Source organism: Cynoglossus semilaevis, chromosome 5 (assembly GCF_000523025.1).
Source record: "Cynoglossus semilaevis isolate Cse_v1.0 chromosome 5, Cse_v1.0, whole genome shotgun sequence".
In the NCBI taxonomy this organism is placed as follows: domain Eukaryota; kingdom Metazoa; phylum Chordata; class Actinopteri; order Pleuronectiformes; family Cynoglossidae; genus Cynoglossus; species Cynoglossus semilaevis.
In genome coordinates this window covers 16064896-16075128 of record NC_024311.1, presented here as the reverse complement: position 1 = coordinate 16075128, position 10233 = coordinate 16064896, and the positions used below count along the sequence as shown (strand labels likewise).

Genomic DNA, 10233 nt, shown 5'->3' with positions numbered 1-10233 from the left:
TCATTACACCACTTTTCTGCCCCTAGATTTTCACACCACAGCTTTGAACATCTGCACCCTGTCATGTATCATCCCATTCATTTCTACTTAATTTGATCCTAATAAGTGCCTACATGAGGAGCCAGATGTTGCTGCATAGACTGTGGCACTTGAAGTTGTGTTTGAAGGGAGTTGTACTCCATACCTTGTAGTCAGTGTTGTTCATGCAGTACTAAGACCATAGTTCATAGTATAATCATATACTATGAACTACGTTTTTTTTTTTTCTTCTTTTTCTTTGGGCTGTTCCCTTCAGGGGTCGTCACAGCATGATCATCTGCCTCCATCTTATTTTCTCAGTGTACACAGAGCTGGATTTTCAGTTTTGTCAAAACTAAATAACTGGTTTACAGGAGAAAAATACATATTGTAGGAACTCAAATCGCACCAAGGTCAACTAAATTATTTCAATGTTTGGAGCGAAAAAGATCAAATGTTGTCAGTTTCTGAGCCACGGAGGCATCATGGAGGGAATCACAGGGCTCCAGATGAGGTTCAGTGGGCAGGATGCTGGGAGTAGCTCTGATTATATCCTGTGTATAAAGAACCCCTGTAAACCTGACTGTTAATCAGCACCATATGTCAACCACTGGTCCTCATTCTCATCTTGTCATTTCAAGTGGCTCCTAGACATGACTCTCAACATGCCCCAGATTTAGCCACAGCAACTAGCAGCCTGGCACATGTTAATAAAAGACATGGTGGATGGAGAAGAACCTTTGGGACGCTAGATATTTGGTGTAGGAAAAGCCAAAACGTCAACCACATGACTATTTTTATTTGGCATCATAAGATTATTTTTAGATGAAAATATTGGTTTAGAAAATAGTTTTTCTTTAATCTAGTACAAAAGGTTGGTGTATTTTGTTCAGTACATCTTCAGGGTTGAACATTTTTCACATTACGCTACTACTTACTATACTTTTATACTCTGATGTAAAACTTGTAAATTGAAGGATTACTAAATCAAGGCCGTGCTGTGAATTTAGACGGAGAAAGTCAATGTTTGACACATTCACCTCCAACACTGTTTCTGTTTTCTGTGACTGACCACAATTTCAAACCACAGTCGTTGTGCAGGTTGTGTTACAGGCAACATAACAGTCAACTGTTGCCCCTAGTGGTTACAGACTCTGCCTTGTGATCAGAGAGTTGCCGGTTTAAATCCTGTGTTTGACAAGGCTTATTTGTGGTATATATTGCACTGACAGTGAAGTAGCTTTAAATATAAAAGTACCATATCCAAAACTGCTAATGCTACTGCTTTATTAACTAATGTTTCTCTAGTATCACCTGAGTGCACTGAATCACAAGGACTCCAAGATAAAAGACAGACAGAGAGAGAGAGAGAGAGAGAGAGAGAGATTTTTTCAGGCTTGTGGTCAACTGTCGAATCTGAAATCTTCCTTTCCCAGACACATTTACTGTGTAATATTGTACTGTACCGTACATTTTTTCTTCTATCTGTTATTTTAGTTCCATGCTCCTTGTACTACACAAGGTGAGGCTGGATTCAATTCTGTGGCTGGTCAAGAAAAAAAAAACCACATGGCTCATATGCAGAGCAGCAGTGGAGCACTTCTACCAGCTGAGCATCGAATCAGGTCAATTTAAATAACTCCCCTGATTATAATTTCAATTGCCTCTGGGGTCAGCGGGTTAAATTTGTCGTCCTGCCATGGATCATTATTACACAGGGGGAAAACTACACTGCGATGCTTGAGAAGGTAATAGAGCCGAGGAGTGTCACCAACCCATCCCTGCAAGTGGGCATCTGCTCCTGTTTAACCCCGGGCTACAACAGCACTCTGGGTAATCAAAGTGACCAGCACGTTTCACTTACTGCCTCCTCAATGAAGGAGAAGGCATCGAAGTCACACAGCTATTCCGTCCACATACGGTCGTTGTTTAGAGGAAATGATTACAGCTCATAGTAGTCAGAGACTTCAACAGCTTGAGCTGAAAAGCCCAGACTCTGGGCTCCTTCTGTGTAGCTGTTAGTACTGAGTCCCACATCAGGGGCGACTGCACTGTTGTCACTCAAAGTGTCTACAGCTTAGTGTCTCTGTCAGCTGACTGGTGTCTCATTGTTTTACATGCTCAGGGATGATGTGCCTGTGAGAGAGTAAGTGCAGACCCCTCAGGCAAAACATCACGTCAGAGAGCTTTGTTCTCCAGGATGCTGGGGTCAAGACAACTGCTGCTGCTGCTGCTGCTGCTGCCACTCGGTTCCTCTGCTAACTGGGGAAGTCAAGGAGATGAAATGGAACATCCTGACTCTTATACTTCCTAATGCTTTGTGACAGCCACGCTCTGCCGAGACTGTGGGAGTGCCGACACAAAGGAGCAGCGACAAAACAAACATTGCTTCTTTGGAAAGGGTTCAACGCCACCAGACATGTGTTCATCACATGCGCTGATGTTGTCTGACACCAGGGGGAGTTTACACAATGTAACGTTCAATAAATTATGCCGAGTGTCCTAGGTGGCAATCTATGATCAAACCTGAGAAATAAATCTCGGGATAAAATTCTCAATGACAATTTCATATAAAGATCGTAAATAACAAAATGCTGACGATTTTAACTCATTTTGCCACATAATATTTTATGAATGATTTATACCATTATATAAAATATTAAAGACCACACAGGAGTTCTGTGTCAAAGTATGAGTCCAGTTAACCAGGATCATGGTCTGATCCAGTGATGGGCTGGGTTTTAGTCTGCAGTTGTAGACCTCACTAAGTCAGTCATTATAAAGCAGTGTCATAGTGTAACACCTAAGGTTTGTCTATGCTCTGCTGTAAAATAAAACAAAAACAGATGATCATAAATATCTGAAGGTTTTTATAATGGAAAAGTGCAAAGAAGGTTTTGGTGACAGAGAGAAAAACAAGTAGTGATGACATTCAGAAGCAGAAAAAAACATAAATGGCCATTATTATTTCATACAAGAGCCTTTTTCTTTGCTTGAAAAATTTAAGCTGCAGTGGCAGCACCAACGCTGCACATGTCAAAAGAAAGCCCAGGGACCACAGATGATTTAAGTGGGAGAGGAGAGCATATGCAAAAACCACATGTGTAACAGCCATCAGTAAACAGTGAATATGTGGTAAACTTGGCAGAACACTGACATTTTTTCAAAGCACAGCCAGTGTGTTAAATAAAGACAGGGCCCAGTGAGCTGCTTTTCTTATGTCAGGCTGCGGACGGGCCAGAGAGGGAGCAAAAGAGGGAGAGAGAGGGGGAGAGGGGGAGGGAGAGAGAGTGCATGTGCGTGTGCATGTGTGTGACTGTTATAAAACATAATAAGATGTCCGAGAACCATTCTGGGTTTGAGCATTTATAACATGTGTTTGGACTTCTTTTATTTACTCGTCAGTGTATGAGATGTACCAGACAGGACACACTTAAAAAAAAACTAAAATGAAAATGTCATACGATTAAAAATGTAGATTCATCCGCTGCTTTCAAAATAATATTCCGCCTCTGTGGCAAAACTTTTTAAATATGTGAATCAACAAGCAACTTTTAATTGTCTACTAAACTGACCGTCGGCGTTCTGATGCACAGGCTGGATGAAACAGGTTTTAACACAATGCCTTTAAAAAAATGTTTCAAAAAACCAGGGTGGTTTTACTTCACTTATCGTTATCGTGTCGATAACTTCAAGTTTTAACTCAAAAACACACACTTAAATCTCACACGGTGCTAATGGCAGAAGGATGTTTTTCCCCAGACAAGGCATTCATTTCAACAAGCTTCAAAGTCGTGGATGTGGACGTTTGGAAGCCCACTGCCTAATTAGACATGCTTATTGGCAAAGCAAAGTTGCAGCATCATTTAGTCAACAAGCAATAAACAAATTTTTCGCCACATTGCCATATTCTTTAGTCATTAGTTCAGAGGCCATCTGTACATCGAAAATAAACAAGAAACCTTCCTCTTGCCTGTGTAGAATTCTAACAGTGGCTGAGCCTTTGATCTGTGCTCCTTGATCTATGGGGCTCATGGTGTCACGTCCCCCTGTGATGTGTTGGATTAATTAGGTGGAACGGGCATTTATCCATTAAAATCATAATACTAATTTAGCCGATGCAGTGTGATGTCTCTGTGGGTGGCAGCAGTGGGTCCAGCTTCTGTTAGAGACGCTTAGCCTTCACGTCGTCTGACGACCTCCAATGCCGAATGGATGGAGAGCGGGTGGCGATCCTGCGAACACAATCGACAATTATTAAGGGTATAATTGAGTTTCCTGCGAACACAATCGACAATTATTAACACCCACCAATGAGTATAAATTAATGAAGGACAACGAGCTGCTGTAAATACTGTAAAAGCTCGCTTATTAGCAGAGAATCCAAAAAAAAGGAGGGAAATGGTTTTCACTCTTTACTTCAACAGAAACATGGAGAGAGGTTAGGGAGGAGGGAGGAGGCAGAGAGGAAAAGGGAGGAGGAGAAAGTAGCAGTCTGTCTATAGCGTCTGTCTAAAGTGTGCATCAAATGTAAAAAAAAAAGAAGAAATAAAACAGATAGAAAGAGAGAGTGGAGGTGTGTGTGTGAGTGTATAAGGCTGGGAGACACAACGGACAGGGGTGAGGAGAGGAGAGACAGAGAGCATCTGCAAACACCACAAGTAAAAACCATACAAATCAAATCTTTCCTTAGTTCTTTGTGTCCACACCAAAAAAGAGTGACCATTGTCCATCCACGTGTACAATTGTGAAGTGTCAGGCCCGTGGTTCTGCAGCCCCTTTCTTGCACCTTGCTCTGTGAATGAATGCTATCTCAGAGCTGCAGTCTCCAAACTGCTGCCTATTCCCACACCCAGCACTGCCCCCGGGGACAAGGAAAAACACAATTGAAAAGAAAGTCTCCTTTTTTTTTCTTTTTGCATAGGTTTTCCCAGCATCATGTCGCAAACTGTTTCCGTTCCTTATCAAAGAACAAATGCCTTTGAAAAAGATGGAAACAAAGCCCCGAGGCTGCATTGTTGTCTGCTTTTGACAGGAATAATCTGGCTTTTTTATCACTCCTCAAAGTAGCCTCCTGGAAAAAACAACCTGTCTGACAGCACTGTGCAGGGAGACAGTCACATGACACACGCTGCTGGAGATTACACACTACACAGGACATGCATGCAGGAGGTAGTACACACAGAGAGAACTCTGCATATGAAGTAGAAATCCCTCCAGGTCAGTGTAAGAGTGGCTTAAAGAAACTTTACATCAATAACACGTTTGCAGCGGTCATTACAAGGTATAAAAGGTTATGACTTTTTCTACTGACTTTTATAAACGTTCATGACTTTGGCCTTTCTATTTCACTGAACACAGCATTGACTTAGCACCAGAGTAGAGTGCCATCTACTGGCTGCCTGTGGTGGTGGTATTGAGTGCTCGTTTTTGATCCATGATATTACATTTGCTCCAGATAAATATGAAACAGAATGAGTTGTTATTTAGTCAGAGATTAAACAATATGCATCTTATCAAATAAGAATTGTTGAAGGGATTATTTTCTAACCTCTACTTAAAGCAATAAACTAAACCTGTAAAAATAAAAAATGTTGTCTGCAAAATTTAAGAAAATATCTATAAAGGTAGCCATTGATACAGGTATAAAAAATACCACTTTTTGAACTTCCATTAACTGTTGCTAAAGCGTAGCTTTAACTAAAACACGTCACCACAGGAGTCTGGAATGTCATCACTGAAGAACAGCCGATTGTTGATCATCATCAAAATTGTCTTTCTAATAATTACCAGTCGTCTGAAGTTGACTTTAACAAGTGGAGCCTGTTTTCACTTTCACCTCTTCTGCTGAATATGGAACACATACTAATAACACTGGTGTTGTCTGCTGCATCCAGGAGGTGACAACCTGTTTTCGAAGCCAAGCCGGAGACATGTCATCAGCACTAAAAGATGAATAGATCAGTAGAAGTGTCACTATCTTTTCTGGCTTATGACACACAGAGCAGTGATAATTTTTCACAGGATGACAGTCGCCCAGAGGAAGAAAAATCTCAAATGCCGTCTGAGGAATTTCTGAACTAAAACGGTTTGAAATGAAACAGAAGAAAAGAAGCATAATTCATCCTGGTTATATTTTCTCTTATATTCCACCCTAATTAACACAGTTACCTGAGAATGCATATATAAACTCTAATTTGGTATAATGTTTTTATCTAATCCACTGATGACACTGTGATGCATTGTGTCATATTGTGACACAGACATACTGCTAAGTGAGGCAAAGACAAAACTGCCAAGAAGCTTTAAGTAAATATAGATAACAACTAAAGAAAACATCCAAAATCATTAAACTCATATACAAGATTATTAAGCAATTGCAAAACTGCCTGAGTTTCTCAAATTCAGCAACATCAGCCAATTATGGGTTGATGTAAAATCTAACTCGGGGTCATTGTCGCTACTGTGTGGGCTGGTTATACATTGCGTTCAGAGTTTGTTGATTTTCTGACACGCGGCCATGAAGAGTGAGCCGACACTGTGCCATTGTGCCGCTGTACCGTTGTTGCTATCCGATGAGTCTCGATGTGGGCTGCTCTGCATCCTCACTGCCCGAAGGCTGTTTTCTTAATCATATTAATGAGGCTGCGATGTTCCAACCTGTGTTGCCTCTGCCCAAGCAGCAGCCCTATTTGCACTGTACCTATACTAATCTGACAGCCTTGATCAAGGAACAGAAAATAAAACCCCTAAGGCCTCTATTGATCAGCCTTGAGTCTTAGCCTAACACTGTTGTGAGGAGCTGGTTAGCTATTACAAATGTTTGTGCGTCCAATGAATTATTTCATCAGAAAAAAAAGGCATGCTGCATAAAGTATTTATTCAGGAGTAAACAATTTCAAAGGGCCGTCCATGCTGGATCACCCCGGTGGAGATCAAGGTCCAACAGTGCAGCCTATTCTTTGTGAACATCTTCAGTTTAAGGCGAAAAACAAACCAAAGCCAGGAAGCCAGAACCGAAACATACAGCTGGAAAAGTTGTATGGTTGAGTATTTTTGAGATTACAAACTAGCTAGCACTCGATATTAAACTATTAGCATAGTCAGGGATTATACAATGCTATATATGAGATCTCCAGTAATTTCTATGAGAGCCAACAAAAGACGGCAGAACAAGTGGAAATCACAAGGAAGAAGGAGGAAAAAGGGAAAAACAATAAGTGCAGGGTGTTGATAATCAGCAGTAAAAGTATCCACAGAGACCTGCCTTCACACTGATTACCTAAATGTTTACTAATGGACTTCGTCTCTCTCTGTTTCTTCGTCTTTCTTTTTCTCCCTCTCTCTCCCTCTATTCTATTCTATTACAGAGAATTGTTGAGTGTTGCCCCGGAGGCTTATATCTCTCACAGGGCCACAGGCCTGGTTAATGGATGACCCACTCGTTAGCTAATTGCTGTGGTGTCCCTGAACACAAAGAAAATGTTAACTTATGTTATATAGCTGTTGGATAATGAGTTGCAGCAGCTCCAGCACCTTCCTGGAGGCTTTGGATGCACTTTCCTCCGTTCACGTGCAGTGACTGTAGTTCACACCTTTACCTAGAGAGAGAGAGAGAGAGAGAGAGGCGGGGTACTTTTCACTTTTTCACCTGCACATGTTAAAAACACTTAGATTTACTTTTTTAACTAATATATTTTTTAATTATATCACACTGTTTGAATGCATAAAAATCATTGATATTGTTATCAAGTAATACAGAAGGCTGACTGGAGCTGATGCCTGGGCTTGAGTCCATGCATGAGTTATGAAAACGCGACAGCTCAGTTTTGAATACTCACACACCTACCGACACAGAGAGCATGGAACTCATGTAAGAAAAAAGGAACATGTACAAAAAAAGAAAAAGAAAATATATGAACTAACTGTAAATTATGTAATGAGCTGACATACTGTGACAGCAATATATTTATTGGATGGACATATTTTTAAAATATTTTTTATATTTTTCTTAAAAAAACGAAAAAAGGAAATAAAGACAGAAAGACAAACAGAAATAATGTGCAACGTGTTAATAACATATTTCTCTATTTTAATCTGCCAAATCTGTCAAAAAGCCTGTCTGTGAACCCACATGTAAAATTGAAGTCGGCGATGGACTAGATTGCATATTTAGGTCCAGCCAGCCTCAGCCTGTGTGACTGTATTTTCAGGATCTCTGAAGTACAGACAGCTTCTTCACCTCTCAGACCTGCAGCCAGGAGTGAAGAGGCCAAGCTTGGCTGAAGAGCCTCTTTCACCCTCCTCTGAGGATTTGTTTTTTTCACTGGGTGAACACACTGGAACACAGAGCCATGTTTGAAATTTACTGGCACTTTTTTCCAAACGCGGGCCGCAGCCAATTGGAGAGGCCGGGACTGATGATTTTATTCAATATTTAACATCCCAGCGCAGAGTTCTCTAGCAGCACAGGATAAACAGTGACGGGTCTGAGCTGGGTATAAAATGAAATAAATAAGTTAACACCGCATCCCGGCTACATCCTACAACTGAGACTTAGTCAAACCTCAGGAATTACATATTTCAAGCCCTTTTCATGCACATGGTTTTGTTACGGCTTTATCTTCACTATGAGCAGCCTGTGTTTATTCAACCCCTCAATTACCAAAGGCTCAGCCGGCAGGCCTTTAATTGATTACTTTAATTGATTGGTCGGGGGGTAACCATGGCTGAAAAGCAGTTTATCTTAATCAGTTGAGAGGAAATTTAGAGTGGGGCTTGATTTCCTCCAGCTGATCACCCCTGTGTGCTCAAAGTGCAGAGAAGGAGGAGGTGTGTGTGAAAATGTCTTCTTACACTTCCAACACTTAAGGATGGGATTACATTTTACCCAGAGAAGCTTTGCTTTCTCTGAATAAGTGACAGAGACAAGCACCAGTGTTCAGCTGCTTTTATTTAGTGCCTTCAAACTGGGAGGCCCAGCTGTGTGTGCTGCATGTTTAGAAAAGCTGCGACGCCAGGAGGAATCACCTTCCACTGTATGCTTTTATACTGCACGTTTGTAACGTCACCAATTTTGGAGTGTCTTACAGTTTCTTATACTGTTCATATTTTTTGACATTTTACAAAAATCTGTCCTTTTTAATAAAATATATTTTTAATGTTAACTACTCAAATCAAAGGTCCCGCAAAGAAAATATTATTGTCACTGAAAAAGTACATTTGAATTTCTTCGTATGTTTAAATCACATGAGTCTGATGTCAGTCAAATTTGGAAACATATGGACAAGAGGTCAAACATGAGTGATAATTATTTTGTCAATACTGATTGTGAGTAAAAATGACATATTTCTTTGAACCTGTCAGTGACGATAGGTTACCACGGCTATGATTAGACTTGTGAAACAGCAGGAGGTTATCTGACGTCTTCTCTGTGGACCTCATTCTTCTCACTCACAGTGCAATTAAAGGAGCGATAGGAAATGGTGATAAGAACCATTTTTCTAATTGGGGCTCTTGGCAGCCTTGTTACGTGTTTGTCGGCAGTTTGTTTCTGTCAAGTGTTTTGTTTTAGCAATAAACTCAGAATAAAAAATGTTTTTTTTTTATTTCATATATATAGTATTATTTTTATTTTTCTTGGTTTGCATCCACTTACTTTGTCTGTCTTATATGTCTTTTAAAGGATGATGACAGAAAGGTCATGTGACCCTGTTGGATTAAGAGCAACAGTCCTGCTCCTGAGAGAGGCCACTCTGTTGGGCTCCCACAAGGCCCAGTTGTGTGTCAGCATCTGGGGATGGAGCACAAAGGAGCCACAGCAGGGCAGCCAAGCACAACCAAGAGCTTCTCGGGGGAAGAAAGTAGAATAAGTTGTGTTTCCCATGGCTCTTTGCCCACCAAAGGTTATGTCATCCAGCCAGTAGGGCTACAACAACAGTAATATCTACGAGTTGGATTAAAGGCAACTGTCAGGTAAACAAGGGTAAGAATAAGAGCTGGAAAACAACTTTTTTTTAAAAAAACAACAGAAAGACATGCCTTGGATGGAAAACAGTGATAAGAAGCTATATTTTTTTTATAAAATTTTGTTCTCTTGAAGTAGCATTAAAAAAAAGCTACAGACTTACAGATTTAAGGATTATAAAAAAATATTAAAAAGTATTAATCTTAAATACAGCAAATGAAAAGGAGTGAAAATGTTAAATTATGTTT

At 40.4% G+C, this 10233-nt stretch overlaps 1 long non-coding RNA gene across 4 annotated transcripts in view; it reads right to left on the bottom strand.

The window, feature by feature from the left end:
- Positions 1-353: 353 nt before the first annotated feature.
- LOC107988562 (uncharacterized) overlaps positions 354-10233 on the bottom strand; it is a 55099-nt gene continuing 45219 nt past the window's right edge. For 2 of the 4 annotated variants that reach the window (XR_003049759.1, XR_003049760.1), the window contains 2 exons: positions 5809-7619; positions 354-4253 (listed from right to left, as the gene is read on the bottom strand). This is a non-coding gene — a long non-coding RNA (uncharacterized LOC107988562). Of the gene's footprint in view, positions 4254-4931; positions 7620-10233 lie in introns of those variants that run through there. The other 2 variants (XR_003049761.1, XR_001760036.2) reach the window with 2 other exon arrangements.